The 16,882-nt window shown below is 44.8% G+C and overlaps 1 protein-coding gene across 3 annotated transcripts in view; it reads left to right on the top strand.

Annotated features, from left to right (window-relative positions):
* The window catches only part of LOC124008377 (E3 ubiquitin-protein ligase Midline-1-like), a 51,566-nt gene that overhangs the window by 10,016 nt on the left and 24,668 nt on the right, over positions 1–16,882 (top strand). Inside the window, exon 1 of one of the 3 annotated variants that reach the window (XM_046319608.1) lies at positions 8,471–8,746. The exons of 1 other annotated variant lie outside the window; for it this stretch is intronic. The gene's annotated coding sequence lies outside the window, so the exon portion shown is untranslated. Of the gene's footprint in view, positions 1–8,470; positions 8,747–16,142; positions 16,587–16,882 lie in introns of those variants that run through there. One more of the 3 variants, XM_046319610.1, reaches the window with a different exon arrangement.

Raw genomic sequence — 16,882 nt, 5'->3', positions numbered from 1 at the left:
ATGGAGTTTTGGCCTGCCTGGCGACATCAACAGGCAGTAAATTAGTTTACACACTCTTAGAAAAAAGGGTTCTGAAAGGGTTCTTCAGCTGTCCCCATAGGAGAACCCTTTTTGGTTCCAGGTAGAACTCGTTTGAGTTCCTTGAACCAAAAAGGGTTATTCAAAGGGTTATCCTATGGGGACAGCCGAAAAACCTTATAGGTTCTAGATAGCATATTTTTTTCTAAGAGAATAGATCAATTAAAAGGGAGTTCCCCTCCCTACTCAGACCACTCCTAGACAGTCCTAGCTAAATTATTGCTTGAGAAATTTCCCTTTGCTAAGAACCTTTTTCGTTTCTTTTTGACCATATTAATGAGAAATATCACAGTAAGGTTTCATATTGATTTGATATTGAGATAAAACGGCTGCATTAGACCTTTCAGACTTAACTGTTCAGGGTTAAAATGATTTCAGGTGAAAGAAACCCATTGTTTGACTTCCCATTGAGATCCTTAGAACTTTTTGTTTAGTTTCGACCCTATTCAGAACTTTTGGAATGCAGAATTTAAGGAAAATTAGCCATTCGAGATTTTGATAGGATCCACGACTATAGCCTGGCTCGAGGGCGTATCAATGGATCACGCGACCTAATGGTCGCTCATCACCATTTTTAATTCCTCTGCCATAGCTACCCCATGTCCGCTCATGTAAAATGCATGACTCTGATGAATGTTCCTACGCCTTCATCTCTTAGCCCCATTATGCATTTCTCTGCCGTCTCTCCCATCTCTCTGTCTTTGATGCCTAAAGATGATACATAACTTTCGTATTAGCGAAGAGCGAAGTGAGATATTCCAGTTCTGAGCGAGCCGAGGGTATAGACCTCTTGGTCTCTGTTTTGAAGGAGAGATAAATCACGTCTATCCCTAATGGGCCGTCACATTACACACTGCATTACTTCTAGCTCCACTGTTAGGGGAACAGCGAGGTTAGAGTGACTGAGTTATTCATGACTTATTCATGAACTTGCATTTTTATACACCTGGATATTTTTCTGTGTGATGTTGCTAGGCGAGGGCGTATGGTACAGGTGGTAGCCCGCCTGGGAACTTAGTCTTCTCCCATCCATATTCGTCCTCTTTGACTTATTCTTTCAAGGCATTATAACAATGTTATAAATGATTATAAGACGTGTAATAACTGTCTTATAAACCGTGTTATATCGTATACGTTCAGATTGGCTGAACAAACGCCCAGAGCTCACTCCCCCGCACTGGATATGAGTGATGCGTTCATTAGATATCATTTCTCTTTTTAATCCTTTCATCTTGAATAACTTCAAGCGTCACAGCTTACATGGGCACTCGACAAATAGTGTCTCCGTACGATGCGTGTTAAAAAAGGATTAGCTGGCTGTCGTAATGGGTCTGGCACATTACCGTTCTGCTGTAATCATAGTAAGTCATGGTAAATACATGAAACATATACAGTATTTATGTCACTGAATTGAGGATGCAGAGGATTATAGCACATCACACCATCACAGGGTCCAAAACCTTATTTCACTCAATATGTCCTTGCCGGAGTCTAGCTAGTGTCAGTTTTGGCGAGAGCAGAGAGGACGTGTTTGACAGTTTGAGTTCTCGTTGGAATATTGTTCCTATTGTGAGCAAATGGTGATGCTGTGTGACATGCCAGTGTGTATGTTTGTGTGTGTGTGCATGCACGCATGTACCCATATGTGTGTTTGTCTGTGCACACGCACGTGTGTGTGTGAACTGGACTTCCCTTGTGTGACAGAGAATGACAGCTGAGTTCAGTGCCGGGCGAGGTGTGTGTGTGTGTGTGTGTGTGTGTGTGTGTGTGTGTGTGTGTGTGTGTGTGTGTGTGTGTGTGTGTGTGTGTGTGTGTGTGTGTGTGTGTGTGTGTGTGTGTGTGTGTGTGTGTGTGTGTGTGTGTGTTTGCCAACACTTCCGGCATCACTGGAAACTGTTTTCACTGTGCAATGCACTGTTCACCGCTGGATTTGATTCAGCATCAGGACGTCTACTGAACCGTAAATGATGCTAAAGATATTGATGTTGTATTTCCATTCATCTCACTAGTTCGTATCCACTGGCAGAAAGGAGAATGCAGTCATCACTTGTTATAGTCATTATTGACCTCTTAATTCGTCCCTGAGCGGTCATTTCATTCAGTTTGTGTCCAATTATTGGTTATTGCCTAGCAACCACGGCCTGACTCAGAGGAAGTCCATGAACAACATAACACAACAAAAAGAGAATGTCTGGTCCTTTCAGCTGATAAATGTTCTTTCTCTCTGTGTCTTGTTGAACCACGCAGCCAGGCATACCTGTGGAACTTGGTGATTAGATCTAAAATATTGGGCCATCCCGGAAAGCATTTTCTAGGTGCCTGTGTTGAGATGCCAGATGCAAACACTGGCCGTATATATCACTACAAAGAGTAAAAAAATGCTCTTTAAAGGCCCATCTGAACTCAGTTAAAGGGGCAAAAGTCACCAAGTGAAGAAATGTGTTTAGGATTTGCCTGGAGGCCATGACGCCTTAGAGCGTGATGCCCCCCCCCCGAGGCAGACGCGTACTTGTATTAAAGTGCCCTCCCTTTTCTGTGAGTGCTTTGACAACAAAGCTATGCAGAGAGCTTTAGATTTCCACTCAGCTTTATTAAACTACCACTAACATGTGTAGGAGCTCCCCTGTCAGACCATACCAGTTCATTGCAGGAGGGAGTCGAGATAGATGTGAGTGGTAAAGATGTTCCGACCAGGGAGGAAGATGAGAGATGATGATAGGAAGGGAGTGTGTGTGTGTGTGTGTGTGTGTGTGTGTGTGTGTGTGTGTGTGTGTGTGTGTGTGTGTGTGTGTGTGTGTGTGTGTGTGTGTGTGTGTGTGTGTGTGTGTGTGTGTGTGTGTGTGTGTGTGTGTGTGTTATCCATAGCGCCAGTGCCCTCTAAATAATCTGGTAACAGCCCTGGTCAGGCTTATCCCTTTAATGGGCTCACTTAGAGAAAAGAGGCAATCTCCTGAACATTCCAATCATTCCACCATGTTAAAACCACGGCTCCCAGAACGCGTCCGAGAAAGAAATATAGAGAAACCCCAAACAACAGCTTGTGCTAATCATGTTTGTCAGTTTCAACCAATATAATCGCCCACATCCGGATGAAAGAGCTGGCATTTTTACTTCGTACACCATGACTTTCCACGAATAATTCCACAGACATTGTGTAGGTTGATGATATTCCTTCCCTCTACTAATTTGATTGCAGTCCTTCCAGGAAGAACAGAGAAAAGAATTGAAACACAGCATCAATGAATAAAATCCTTTACATTGGAGGACGCAAGGAGCGACATTGTTATAAATGACCTTTTTGACTTGTATAAGAGTCTCTTGAACACCGAGGAGGCTGAAGAACGCTGAGCTCTGCCTGTGTGCTGAGTGGCATGCATTGTGTTATTACAGTGAGCTGGGCGCTTTCCAGCCAGGCTCTGTGACTGGAGGTCTATTGTGGGCTTAATTAAAGAAAGAGTCTGTACTGTGGGTATTCATGTGCTTTCTGAAGAGGCCTCTCCACCTAACAGCACATCCCAAAGCAGCAGCAGCTCTCCAAAGGTTGCCCAGAGAACTGGGTTTTTGTTTGATTTTCTTTTTACTCTAAGGGAAATGGAGGATATCATCTTACTCTGGAGATGGGCACTTATTTACTGAAGCTATTCTGGCGTAGTGTTTTTCCCAAAGGTAGAGAAACCTCTCTCCTGCTCAAACCTCCTACATAGTCTTTGTCTTAAACATTTACATTACATTTAAGTAATTTAGCAGACGCTCTTATCCAGAGCGACTTACAAATTGGTGCATTCACCTTATGACATCCAGTGGAACAGTCACTTTACAATAGTGCATCTTAATCTTAAAGGGGGGGGTGAGAAGGATTACTTATCCTATCCTAGGTATTCCTTAAAGAGGTGGGGTTTCAGGTGTCTCCGGAAGGTGGTGATTGACTCCGCTGTCCTGGCGTCGTGAGGGAGTTTGTTCCACCATTGGGGGGCCAGAGCAGTGAACAGTTTTGACTGGGCTGAGCGGGAACTGTACTTCCTCAGTGGTAGGGAGGCGAGCAGGCCAGAGGTGGATGAACGCAGTGCCCTTGTTTGGGTGTAGGGCCTGATCAGAGCCTGGGGGTACTGAGGTGCCGTTCCCTTCACAGCTCCGTAGGCAAGCACCATGGTCTTGTAGCGGATGCGAGCTTCAACTGGAAGCCAGTGGAGAGAGCGGAGGAGCGGGGTGACGTGAGAGAACTTGGGAAGGTTGAACACCAGACGGGCTGCGGCGTTCTGGATGAGTTGTAGGGGTTTAATGGCACAGGCAGGGAGCCCAGCCAACAGCGAGTTGCAGTAATCCAGACGGGAGATGACAAGTGCCTGGATTAGGACATGCGCCGCTTCCTGTGTGAGGCAGGGTCGTACTCTGCGGATGTTGTAGAGCATGAACCTACAGGAACGGGCCACCGCCTTGATGTTAGTTGAGAACGACAGGGTGTTGTCCAGGATCACGCCAAGGTTCTTAGCGCTCTGGGAGGAGGACACAATGGAGTTGTCAACCGTGATGGCGAGATCATGGAACGGGGAGTCCTTCCCCGGGAGGAAGAGCAGCTCCGTCTTGACGAGGTTCAGCTTGAGGTGGTGATCCGTCATCCACACTGATATGTCTGCCAGACATGCAGAGATGCAATTCGCCACCTGGTCATCAGAAGGGGGAAAGGAGAATATTAATTGTGTGTCGTCAGCATAGCAATGATAGGAGAGACCATGTGAGGTTATGACAGAGCCAAGTGACTTGGTGTATAGCGAGAATAGGAGAGGGCCTAGAACAGAGCCCTGGGGGACACCAGTGGTGAGAGCGCGTGGTGAGGAGACAGATTCTCGCCACGCCACCTGGTAGGAGCGACCTGTTAGGTAGGACGCAATCCAAGCGTGGGCCGTGCCGGAGATGCCCAACTCGGAGAGGGTGGAGAGGAGGATCTGATGGTTCACAGTATCCAAGGCAGCCGATAGGTCTAGAAGGATGAGAGCAGAGGAGAGAGAGTTAGCTTTAGCAGTGCGGAGCGCCTCCGTGAGAGAAGAGCAGTCTCAGTTGAATGACTAGTCTTGAAACCTGACTGATTTGGATCAAGAAGGTCATTCAGAGAGAGATAGCGGGAGAGCTGGCCAAGGACGACATGTTCAAGAGTTTTGGAGGGAAAAGAAAGAAGGGATACTGGTCTGTAGTTGTTGACATCGGAGGGATCGAGTGTAGGTTTTTTCAGAAGGGGTGCAACTCTCGCTCTCTTGAAGACGGAAGGGACATAGCCAGCGGTCAGGGAGGAGTTGATGAGCGAGGTGAGGTAAGGGAGAAGGTCTCCGGAAATGGTCTGGAGAAGAGAGGAGGGGATAGGGTCAAGCGGGCAGGTTGTTGGGCGGCCGGCCGTCACAAGACGCGAGATTTCATCTGGAAAGAGAGGGGAGAAAGAGGTCAGAGCACAGGGTAGGGCAGTGTGAGCAGAACCAGCGGTGTCGTTTGACTTAGCAAACGAGGATCGGATGTCGTCAACCTTCTTTTCAAAATGGTTGACGAAGTCATCTGCAGAGAGGGAGGAGGGGGGGAGGAGGATTCAGGAAGGAGGAGAAGGTGGCAAAGAGCTTCCTAGGGTTAGAGGCAGATGCTTGGAATTTAGAGTGGTAGAAAGTGGCTTTAGCAGCAGAGACAGAGGAGGAAAATGTAGAGAGGAGGGAGTGAAAGGATGCCAGGTCCGCAGGGAGGCGAGTTTTCCTCCATTTCCGCTCGGCTGCCCGGAGCCCTGTTCTGTGAGCTCGCAATGAGTCGTCGAGGTTGGAGAAGGTTTGAGCAGAGGGAAGAGATGATAGGATGGAAGAGGAGAGAGTAGCGGGGGAGAGAGAGCGAAGGTTGGGACGGCGCGATACCATCCGAGTAGGGGCAGTGTGGGAGGTGTTGGATGAGAGCGAGAGGGAAAAGGATACAAGGTAGTGGTCGGAGACTTGGAGGGGAGTTGCAATGAGGTTAGTGGAAGAACAGCATCTAGTAAAGATGAGGTTGAGCGTATTGCCTGCCTTGTGAGTAGGGGGGAAGGTGAGAGGGTGAGGTCAAAAGAGGAGAGGAGTGGAAAGAAGGAGGCAGAGAGGAATGAGTCAAAGGTAGACGTGGGGAGGTTAAAGTCGCCCAGAACTGTGAGAGGTGAGCCGTCCTCAGGAAAGGAGCTTATCAAGGCATCAAGCTCATTGATGAACTCTCCGAGGGAACCTGGAGGGCGATAAATGATAAGGATGTTAAGCTTGAAAGTGCTGGTAACTGTGACAGCATGGAATTCAAAGGAGGCGACAGACAGATGGGTAAGGGGAGAAAGAGAGAATGACCACTTGGGAGAGATGAGGATCAGACACATAGTTGACAGGCTACAGAAGAGGCTACGCTAATGCAAAGGAGATTGGAATGACAAGTGGACTACACGTCTCGAATGTTCAGAAAGTTAAGCTTACCTAGCAAGAATCTTATTGACTAAAATGATTAAAATGATACAGTACTGCTGAAGTAGGCTAGCTGGCAGTGGCTGCGTTGTTGACTTTGTAGGCTAGCTGGCAGTGGCTGCGTTGTTGACACTACACTAATCAAGTCGTTCTGTTGAGTGTAATAGTTTCTACAGTGCAGCTATTCGGGGGCTAGCTGGCTTGCTAGCAGTGTTGATTACGTTACGTTGCGTTAAAAGAATGACAATAGCTGGCTAGCTAACCTAGAAAATCGCTCTATACTACACAATTAACTTTGATACAAAGACGGCTATGTAGCTAGCTATGTAGCTAGCTACGATCAAACAAATCAAACCGTTGTACTGTAATGAACTGAAATGAAAATGTGATACTACCTGTGAATGCGACCGGGTAAATGTATTCGGAAGACGTTGGCTAGCTGTTGGCTAGCTAGCAGTGTCTCCTACGTTAAGGACGACAAATAGCTGGCTAGCTAACCTCGGTGAATTAAGATAAACACTCTAAGACTACACACTCTAAACTACACAATTATCTTGCATACGAAGACAGCAAAGACAGCTATGTAGCTAGCTAACACTACACTAATCAAGTCGTTCAGTTGAGTGTAATAGTGCTGCTAATCGGTGGACGTTAGCTAGCTGGCTAGCTGGCTAGCTGCTGGGCAGAGCAGTGAAGACTACGTTAGGACGACGAAATACGATAATTACGCAATTATCTTTGATACAAAGACGGCTATGTAGCTAGCTAAGAAGAAATTGCTAAGATTAGACAAATCAAACCGTTGTACTATAATGAAATGTAATGAAAAAGTCATACTACCTGCGGAGCGAAGTGCCGATGCGACCGCTCGCTCCAACCCGGAAGTAGAAAGTACAATCTTTTTTTTTCTACATTTGTTCAGACTATACATCATGTTTCATCAAATGTGCTTAGCTGCCATAGACTGCAGAGTCACATTTTGTGATGATACAAGAACTTAGCTTTTTCCGTTAAGATCTCAACTCTTGTCTACAACTAACCTTAGATGGAAATGGATTTTCTTGTCTTTCTCAAAGGTACAATTTTTAAACTGTGCCTTACTCATCCGGTTCCAACTCTAGAAATAGGTGTCAGAATCACTGCCATGGTCGGGGCGCTTAACTAGCCAAGCGCCCCCGATTCATTCCATTCAGCCCAGGTCTTAAACGTCAACTCTTTCTGACTAATACAAGCATATTACATTCTTCTTCCAAACATTTGAAATGCACAGATTCTAGAGGGGAGGTGGCAGATTTGAACTTTTCAAGTGACTATGGGGAATGGTACCCAAGATAAGGTCAGTGAGTGAGTCCCTCGATATCATGTAGAAGTTGAGGCAGAACGAACGCCCTTACATGTCTCCAGAAGTAAATGACTGCGGACGGAATCTTTAATCGAACCTTCTTTCATTTGGGGAGAGAAAAAAAGCATGCTACAATGAACTTTTGCTAGTGTGCGTGTATATATGTGTGTGTGTGTGTGTGTGTTTGAGAGAGAGAGAGAAAGAGAGAGAGAGAAAGAGAGAGAGAGAAAGAAAGAGAGGGAGCGAGAAAGAGAGAACGAGATACCAAGAGAGATACCAAGAGAGAGACGAAGGGAGAGAGAGAACTTTGGCAAGATTGCAACGAGCGTGAAAATGGTGGGACAATACCAGGAAGGAGAGAAGATTTTAAACCATTATAAATCGACACATTTTAATTTCAGATGCCATAATCCCACAACAGGCATACTGTACTGTACCAACTGACTGCACAGGGTGGGCTGTCTCTGCTCTAGCTACAGTACCTCCCGATTGGCTCATCTAAAGCAGGGCCGCCCACTAAGCTATTTGAATACAGAGTGGAGGGGGAGGGGAAAGGGGAGGTGGAGGAGGAGCGGTGAGCTAGATTCCCTCCTCCTGCCTGCGTGTTCTCACTGGGCTGGGGAGAGGAGCGGCTTTAGGGTGCGAGGAAATATGCCACGAGAGGCAATGTGACAGCCAGAGACAGACGTACACTGACACAAAGTTCCCCCAGTCGGACTGGAGTATAGCAGGTCGACTATTGCTGCAGCTGGTCTGTTGTAACGGAGAATGAAGGGCCTCTTCTGACCTGACGGTTCAGCAGCTCAGTTCAGCTCTCTCTCATTTCTTCTTCCTCTCTTATTTCACTTTGTTGATGGACAATGGGATTTTAACCATGTGGCAGGTAAGGTGGACTGTGATTGATTGTGTGGAAATGTTGTTGTGTGGTCCCTGAGGGTATGGGGTCTCTGGTTACTTAAAGCAGGGGTCATCAGGAGTTCTCTCCAAAGCTCTCTACATCTAGTGTTGATGATATCACAGATAGAGCTGAGTTCTAATCATCATTAACCGTGATCTCAGTTATAGAGCTGATGATAGTATGACCATGAGGTTAAGTAGGCAACATTTCCAGATGGGACTACCACCATATACTTGTGAGAGGTAGTCACTTTAGTGAATATGCTACTGTATCAATATAACTTATTGATCATCAGAATTTGAGTATGATACACTTTACTTCAGCATCTGTGTTCTTGTGTTTATGAGACTAGAATAGGTTTGCTGTTTGGGGTTATAACATAAGTAGTTGTGATAGTGCTTTGCATATTCAGATGAGGGGACTGTGATATGTCAAATATTTTTTGACAGCAGGAACACAGTGGGACCCCTAAGGGTGCACGTTGTGATTGTATCAGTGCAGGGAGTGATGCCTCTGTTAATTTCCACAATCGTTTTCATGTGACCTAATTCTGGGACGCTGATGAGCTCTTGTCCTCTTAGCAGACTTGATGTGAGTGGGTGAGAGATATCGGTGGGGTGTTCACAAAGTTCGTGTGGTGTGAGAAACCTGAACTGTTGGGCTTTTAAAAATAAATCACTGAAGAGAATTTGACACACCGACTCTGCGGGCGGCATGAGTGGGGAGGCAATTGGGAGGATGGCCTGTGTGCGCGTGTGTGTGTGTACCTGCATGTGTGTGTGTGTATGAGTTTGTTTATGCTATGTTATTTCTGAGTTCCTCCAAATCCTCTCAGCATACTGCCGTCAACATGGTGTGATACTGATCACGCAGAGTAGGAGGGAAGCAGAGGTCACATCTGCCCATTCAGCGACATATCCTCTCCAGCCAATCACACGTTTGACAACGCTCTTCTGAACCCTAAGCACAAACCTATCATGTTCACTTCCCTTCACTTACTGTATTGTGGGTCAAAGGCACAGAGATGTCCCTCTAACCTTCTCTCCCCTGGTTCCAGATCTATTTGTCCATGTTTGGCATGACAATGACCATATGAGTTGACAGACAGCACAAACATATCTTGGATCGGACTTTTATTGTCTTTGATAATGAAGGGAGAGCTGTGATTTCAAGATATGGTTGATGCTTTGTCAACCTGTTATAAAGCGGTCCACTGTCAACTTGGTCAGTGGAGACGACTGCTTGAGGACCATAGTCTGATAAGCTCTCGTGGGGCCACTTTGACCTGCCTCAGGACATGACAGACTGTGGGAATGAGTCACTGTGACTTGCTCTGTGTTTGTCACTGGGAATAAATATAGCAACAACAGCATTGTCTGTTTGTCTCTGCTTTCCTGTGTCTTTGATGTACTTCTGGTCATGTTGTGTGTCTTGTTGATATAAGGTAATTAGATGGATGGTGACCAAGCTGATATCCTTGCGTTAATTGTGGCATATTTTCAGTTTATTACAGTTGTGCTGTTTGCTAACTGCATTCTGGGTATCTCCCAGCAGGAAATGAACCACAGACAGTTTTTTTCTTCTCTTCTGCGCCTATGCTTATGCATTCTTTGATTATTTGGTCCAATAGATGCATGAACAATATTTCCATGGTAACTTCTTCTGCAGTGAGCCTTTGACAACGAGAGACTTGTTTGGGATTTTGGCTCTGCCTCTTCGATCAGGGAAGTCGTGTGGACCGGAACACAGTTTTTCAGTTTCCAGCGATCAGTCATAGTCATTCGGCACAGTAGAGCGAGAACAATTGAAATAGGAAAAGTGTGACATTAGTTTGGTGGTTCCCATTTTGGGGGAAATGATGGAATGTGGAGTGATGAGAGCCGTCTCTCTCAAGATCCAGAGAAGCAGATGCTCCAATGTATAACCATGTGTCTTTCTGCACGTCTGCATTGTTGCCACCAGAGAGCGTTCTTTCTTGAAACGTTTTACAAAGTTACTTTGACGATCATTTTTGTGTTTAAATAATGATTTATTTTAATTTATATATATATATATATATATATATATATATATATATATATATATATAAAATATAAAAACATTTTTTTTAAGGGTGGATCAGCTTAATATTGCGGAAAAATGGTTGTTTCCATCAATGTAATTGTCTGCATAATTTCCAATCCCCCATATAATTTTTCGGTAAATATACATACATTCGGTAAATATACATACAAATATACATACATACACGTACATACCCATACATTTTCGGGGTGTGTGTCAGCTTATGTCTTTTACTACAGAAAACTCAATAAAAGGTGTAGTATTTGAAGTGTGAAACATAAACAGATATCACTTACACATAGGCTGCTTAAACACCTCCCATAGTGGGTTCATAGAGCTTCTAAGTTGATCCATGTGTAGGGTGTTATGTATGCTGTTATGACCTTATATGACTGTTTACCCGGTCAGGTCAAGCATGCCAAGAATAACCTGGGGTCAGCCTCTTGGGGTGTAACTGATGGAGCAATCAATGACCTGTGGTCTAACTGACATGTCAGGACGAAGGTCCCCAATCCCATGACTGTGTCTGCAGTCTATAGCGACATCTTCTGCTGGTAGAAAAGGATATCAGTATGACTTGATGATGCGTGTCAGAGAGAAGATAACCATACACACACAGACAGTTGCACACACACAGGCGTTCACACACGCACACACAGGCGTTCTCACACACACACACACACACACACACACACACACACACACACACACACACACACACACACACACACACACACACACACACACACACACACACACACACACACACACACACACACACACACACACACACACACACACACACACACGCGCGCACACACACACGTACACACACGCACACACACACACACATGCACGCACACACACATACACACACCCACACACAAACACACACAAGTGTATGCACACACTCACACAAACGAGTGCACCCACACACACACCTTTATTACATTCCCACCTCTGACCTCTATGTCTGTTAAACTCAGTACCGTAAGCTTCCTAACTCCATATAACATTCCACAGACGCCAGGTAAAGTTTTCCCACTCTCCCCGCCCGGCACTGGGTCTTTGACTCTGCTAGAATTGGCTGATGAGTGGAGAGGCATATGTCACCCCTGACCCCTCTCTCTTCCCCTGTCACTGACTGACACTTAGCCATGTCTGTGGAAACTAAAGCTGGGTCTCGAACAGTATCACAGAATCACATCAACAGTCTCAGCTACTCTGAAAGGGAGACAATCACACACATTTAATACACTGTCATGTAAACATGCACACATACTTGCATAGTCACTTCATAAGACATCTCTCTCTTGTCGTCTGTCTTGTGATGTAAGGGAGTGGAGCGAGGGAGCGGGAAACGGTCCTATACAGTTTGATACATTATAGATGAAGGATTTCTGTACTGTTTACATCACACAGGTCATATAAGATGCCTCCACCGTAAACTGGACAGACTCCCACTTTCTACACAAATTCATAACCTCGCATATATGACTCGTTTCAGGAAATTGGGTGTATGTCGTGGGTCACTACTTCACGAGAGAGCCATTTTTTATGCAGACTTGCTGTGCAAACATGCACTCCCACGTAAGCATGCAGGCACGCAGGCTCGCGCACAGGGCACACGCAATGCACACACACACATATGCTTGCTTGCTCGCACACAAACGCATACAGTACACACATGCGTCATTGAAACTTTTCCATCTGGCCCTGTCAGCTTTATAAACACTATTATATAAACACATTCTTCCCCAGTCTGTCCCCAACACAAATGTAACTTTTAATACTATTTGTTATTGTTATTCCATATCTGGGTCAGTCAGGAGGGGGGAGCCAGATGAGGATCATAGCCAGAGAGACCCCCCTGAGTCAGATGTGCCAGTTTAGGGTTCCAGCCCCCCCCCCTAATCTCCCGGCTCGCACCCCAGCCTCAAACACAGCGTCCAATCCCATTAGCCGTGACTGACCCGATCTTCAACATGAAAGTCTCTGATTGGTCACAGACACAGTGGCAGGAGCGGATTATGGATAAACAGGCAGGGTGTCTGGAGCCGAAACAAAGACAGGCAGGCCGAGAGTGAGGGGGGCGAGTGGCTAAATGCTAACGCTAATGAGTCCGACGTACGGTCTGGGGCGGTCATTAGAGGTGATTAGGGGGGCACTGCATGCGACGGTCATGGGGAGAAGGCGACAGAGAGAGAGACACTGGGTAACAATACACTCTATAACTGGTGTCAGAACAGTGGACTGGGGCTGTGGAACTGTAGCTGTGACAAATCCATTTTTATGCCAAGACCAGAGGGTCCAATTGCCATTTATTAGTGGATATTTTCACACTCTCAACAATGACTTTGGAAATATGCCTACAGTATATATTGACAACAAAAGCAGACATCAAGGGCACGAAGACACCAAATGTTATACCATGGTTCAAAGGGTGGAGTCAATTTCATACTCAATAAAAAATCTATAACTTCAAGTAAATTGTATGGGGGGAGTCAGCTACTGAAAGAAACGTTAGGGTCAGTGGTTCATCTCAGAGGCTCCAACTTTGTGTGTCTGAAAGAGATTGTTATTACTCTCAACAGCCAATCCTCTAATCTGCCTTTAGGTTATTAAACGTGTTTGGAGAGAAGCAAATCAATTGCCAAAAGTCCTAGGTAGCTAGAACAATTCTTTGTTATTTTTGTGCCCTGGTTAGGAACCTATAGATTATGTCCTGGCATATGAACTACGGACATGTGAGCGTTGATTCTTATTCGACACTGTATAGGGATTATAAAACCCATAATGATTCATTTGTATTTTTTTGTGACTCTTTTTCAAATCCCAAATAATACTACCATTTCTTTTTTTACCATTAACAATTGCAAAATAAAACGGATATTTGAATGATGTATCTCACATCTAATCCCCAGAAATTAGGCGAGATGTAGAATACGTTTTGTATTTACGCTACCTATAAATGGTTCATCATACCTTTGCCCTAAAGGTATGAACCATCTCCTCTCGTGCATCTCCTCTCGTGCATATCCTCTCGTTTCCCGCCCGTCTCAGTTCATTTGGAAAAGAAAGTGCATATGCATACACACACTGATTATGTTAGGTAGGTCAATGCCTTCGGCCTAGTTTGAGCGTTGCGCTCCGTGGGACGCCACAGTCGCTCACTGTCAAGCCACCGGATGGACAATATTCCCCTCCATTTTGTTACAGCAGCTTTCTGCTGGTTCATGTATTGTTTTGTACATTTCATTTTATGTTTCAGCTGATTTGCGATAACAAGCATGGGATTATAAAATGGTATCCACTGTATGGATCTCCCTTTTTTGATAGTCCTATTGTACTGAACTGAAAGGGAATCTTGACCACATATTATTGAATAAGGGGGGTTTTGTTTGGCTACTCTAGCTACAAACATTCAGTAGGAGACGTAAGCTTACTATGATAGCATAAGGGCTATTTTTACATCCAATTTCAATATACAGTAGCTTGAAGGTGTTAACTACTCTCCAATTGAATACTTTTCCTTTTTGTCTCAGAGCATCTGACCTTTGCACCCGTATACATCATATTGTCTTGCCCTTTCATCTTTTCATCCACTCTTCATGAAGTGACTGTTTTTAGAAACTGGAGATACAATGGATCTGTTTAAAATGTATGAGATCAAAGATAGTGAAAAAGCCACAACCTCTATCAACTGAGTTGATTTAAAGATACAACCAGTACCTCCACACACAGACGAGATAGCCAGCGAGACACAGGAGGATTTGCATAGTGCTCTAAATCAGGGGTTCTTATACTTTTTTCAGCCTGGGACCCAAATGAGAAATTCTATGTTTTTCTGGGACCCAAGCTCATGAAAAGTGCCTTATCCGAGCAAAACATTTTAGTGTCCCCCCCTCTTGAAGGCAGAGAGAACATTTTTTTTGTTTTAAAGTTAATTTCCTACAATTCTGCACATTGTGCCATGGGTATGGATAAAATGTTGCTGTTTCAAAGCAATTTTTCAGCAAATATACACAGTATGCCATGGGGCAGAAATATTATGTTGCAATTTCATAACACATTTTGCCACGGGGAGGAGATATATATATATACGTGTATATACATATTTTTTGCAGTTTTACAGTTAATTTTATGCAATTCTACACATTATGCCATGTTAATATGATATCAGAGTGAGAGTGAACATCAAAATCAAAGGTGGACCCGTGGAATTCAGGGCCCCTGGGACCGTGCCCTGCATCAGTATTTTGCCACGATAACAACAAGTTTAGATAGCTGGCTAGACTAACTTACCAATAAAACAATTGTTAGCTGACAAGGCGAATTGAGTGACTGACATAACAAGAGAAAAACTGCTGATGCACAACCAAATTTAGAAATTGCACCATGTATTCTACTATTGTAACTCACAACAGTAAGTTGACCCCCCCCTCTCATACTTTAAAAAAGGCTACTCTAAATGTTAGTTGGGACCATATAACTTACTCACAGTTCAGGCAGCTGAAAGTGATAAAGTTTCCTTACCGGTAAATCCATTTTTTTTGTCGTTAATTGTTAGGTTTCAACTTGGTATGAAGATAGTGTAGCCTCGTCTTCATTGGCCATGTTTCAGTCTGGCTTGCTGGCTGTCAGTGTGAGTCTCCATTCTTTGTACCTGTCCCCACCTGGCATCAATTGCCAAGCCAGCAACATTTAACTTTCTCAAACAAACCTGCCTGAGGCACCATGTTAGTTACAACAGAAAGGGTTAATGCCATGACCGTTAGCAAATGGAAAAAATACTGTAATTCAACTTGTGACTCTCTCTCACGCTGCATATCAGCACACTAACATAACTCCACACAGTATTTGATTGATCCTTTTGATTGACTCAGTTCAACTACCAACCCTGGTTAGGCCCTTTGGGAAGGTCATCACAGTCTATTTTTCACAGAGGTCAATAGGAAGAAGAGTCCATGACTAGTGTCTAAACCCATTACATGTCATAGAACTCCAATACAATGTGTATTCCTCAGATTTGAAATTCACACATTATTTTAATGACATGTGTTACATTAGTTATTCTTCTGACACCCATCCCTGCTGATTTTTCATTGGACCACAGCTATAAATGAGCAGAAGGGAGAGAGAAGACAATACCCTCTCCCTCACCCCCGCTTCTCTTCTCTTCTCTTCTCTTCTCTTCTCTTCTCTTCTCTTCTCTTCTCTTCTCTTCTCTTCTCTTCTCTTCTCTTCTCTTCTCTTCTCTTCTCTTCTCTTCTCTTCTCTTCTCTTCTCTTCTCTTCTCTTCTCTTCTCTTCTCTTCTCCCCTCCCGCACCTCCACTGTGAGGTCTGACAGATTGCAGTGTCACTTTTTTGTGTGAAGTGGTATTGTCCACAGAGCTAACCGCTCTAGTGAACCGCTCTCTCTCTCTCGCTAACTTTGCTGGAATTGTCGGGACAACTCTGTCCTTTGCTGTTGTGCCTCCGTGGCTCCTGTGAAACTCCTGTGAAACGCTGGTCGGCAGCTACACTAGACGACTTTGCGTATTCAGTGTGTGCGTGAGGAGGATAAGGGCTACGCAGGCAGCAGAGTGATGCCTGCTGTGGACCGATGTTCCACCCCGCTGTGTCTCCATGCTCAGGGATCTGTCCTCTGAGCTCCCTGCTGCCTGTGTTTCTGAGTCGGGCTCTTCAGCTTCTGTAGCATCCTCCTCCTCCTCAGCAGAGATGTCTGCCATGCTGAGTACACGGGAGCGAGATCCATCGGTGGGTACTGAGTGGGTCTGCTAAGAGGGGATCCGCGTGCTAAGGAAGGGCAAAGACCATGGCAAAGTCTGACGGGGACTCCACTTCAAATCAATTCAAATTTTATTGGTCACATACAAGTGTTTAGCAGATGTTTTTGCGGGTGTAGCGAAATGCAGTAATATGTAAGAGTAATATCTAACAATTTCACAACCTATACCCAATACACACAAATCTAAGTAAAGGAATGGAAGTAAGAATATATAAATATGTGGACGAGCAGTGTTAGAGCGGCATAGACTAAGACACAGTGGAAA

This window comes from Oncorhynchus gorbuscha, linkage group LG21 (assembly GCF_021184085.1).
Source record: "Oncorhynchus gorbuscha isolate QuinsamMale2020 ecotype Even-year linkage group LG21, OgorEven_v1.0, whole genome shotgun sequence".
Lineage (NCBI taxonomy): Eukaryota > Metazoa > Chordata > Actinopteri > Salmoniformes > Salmonidae > Oncorhynchus > Oncorhynchus gorbuscha.
This window is presented reverse-complemented; position numbering and strand designations above follow the sequence as displayed.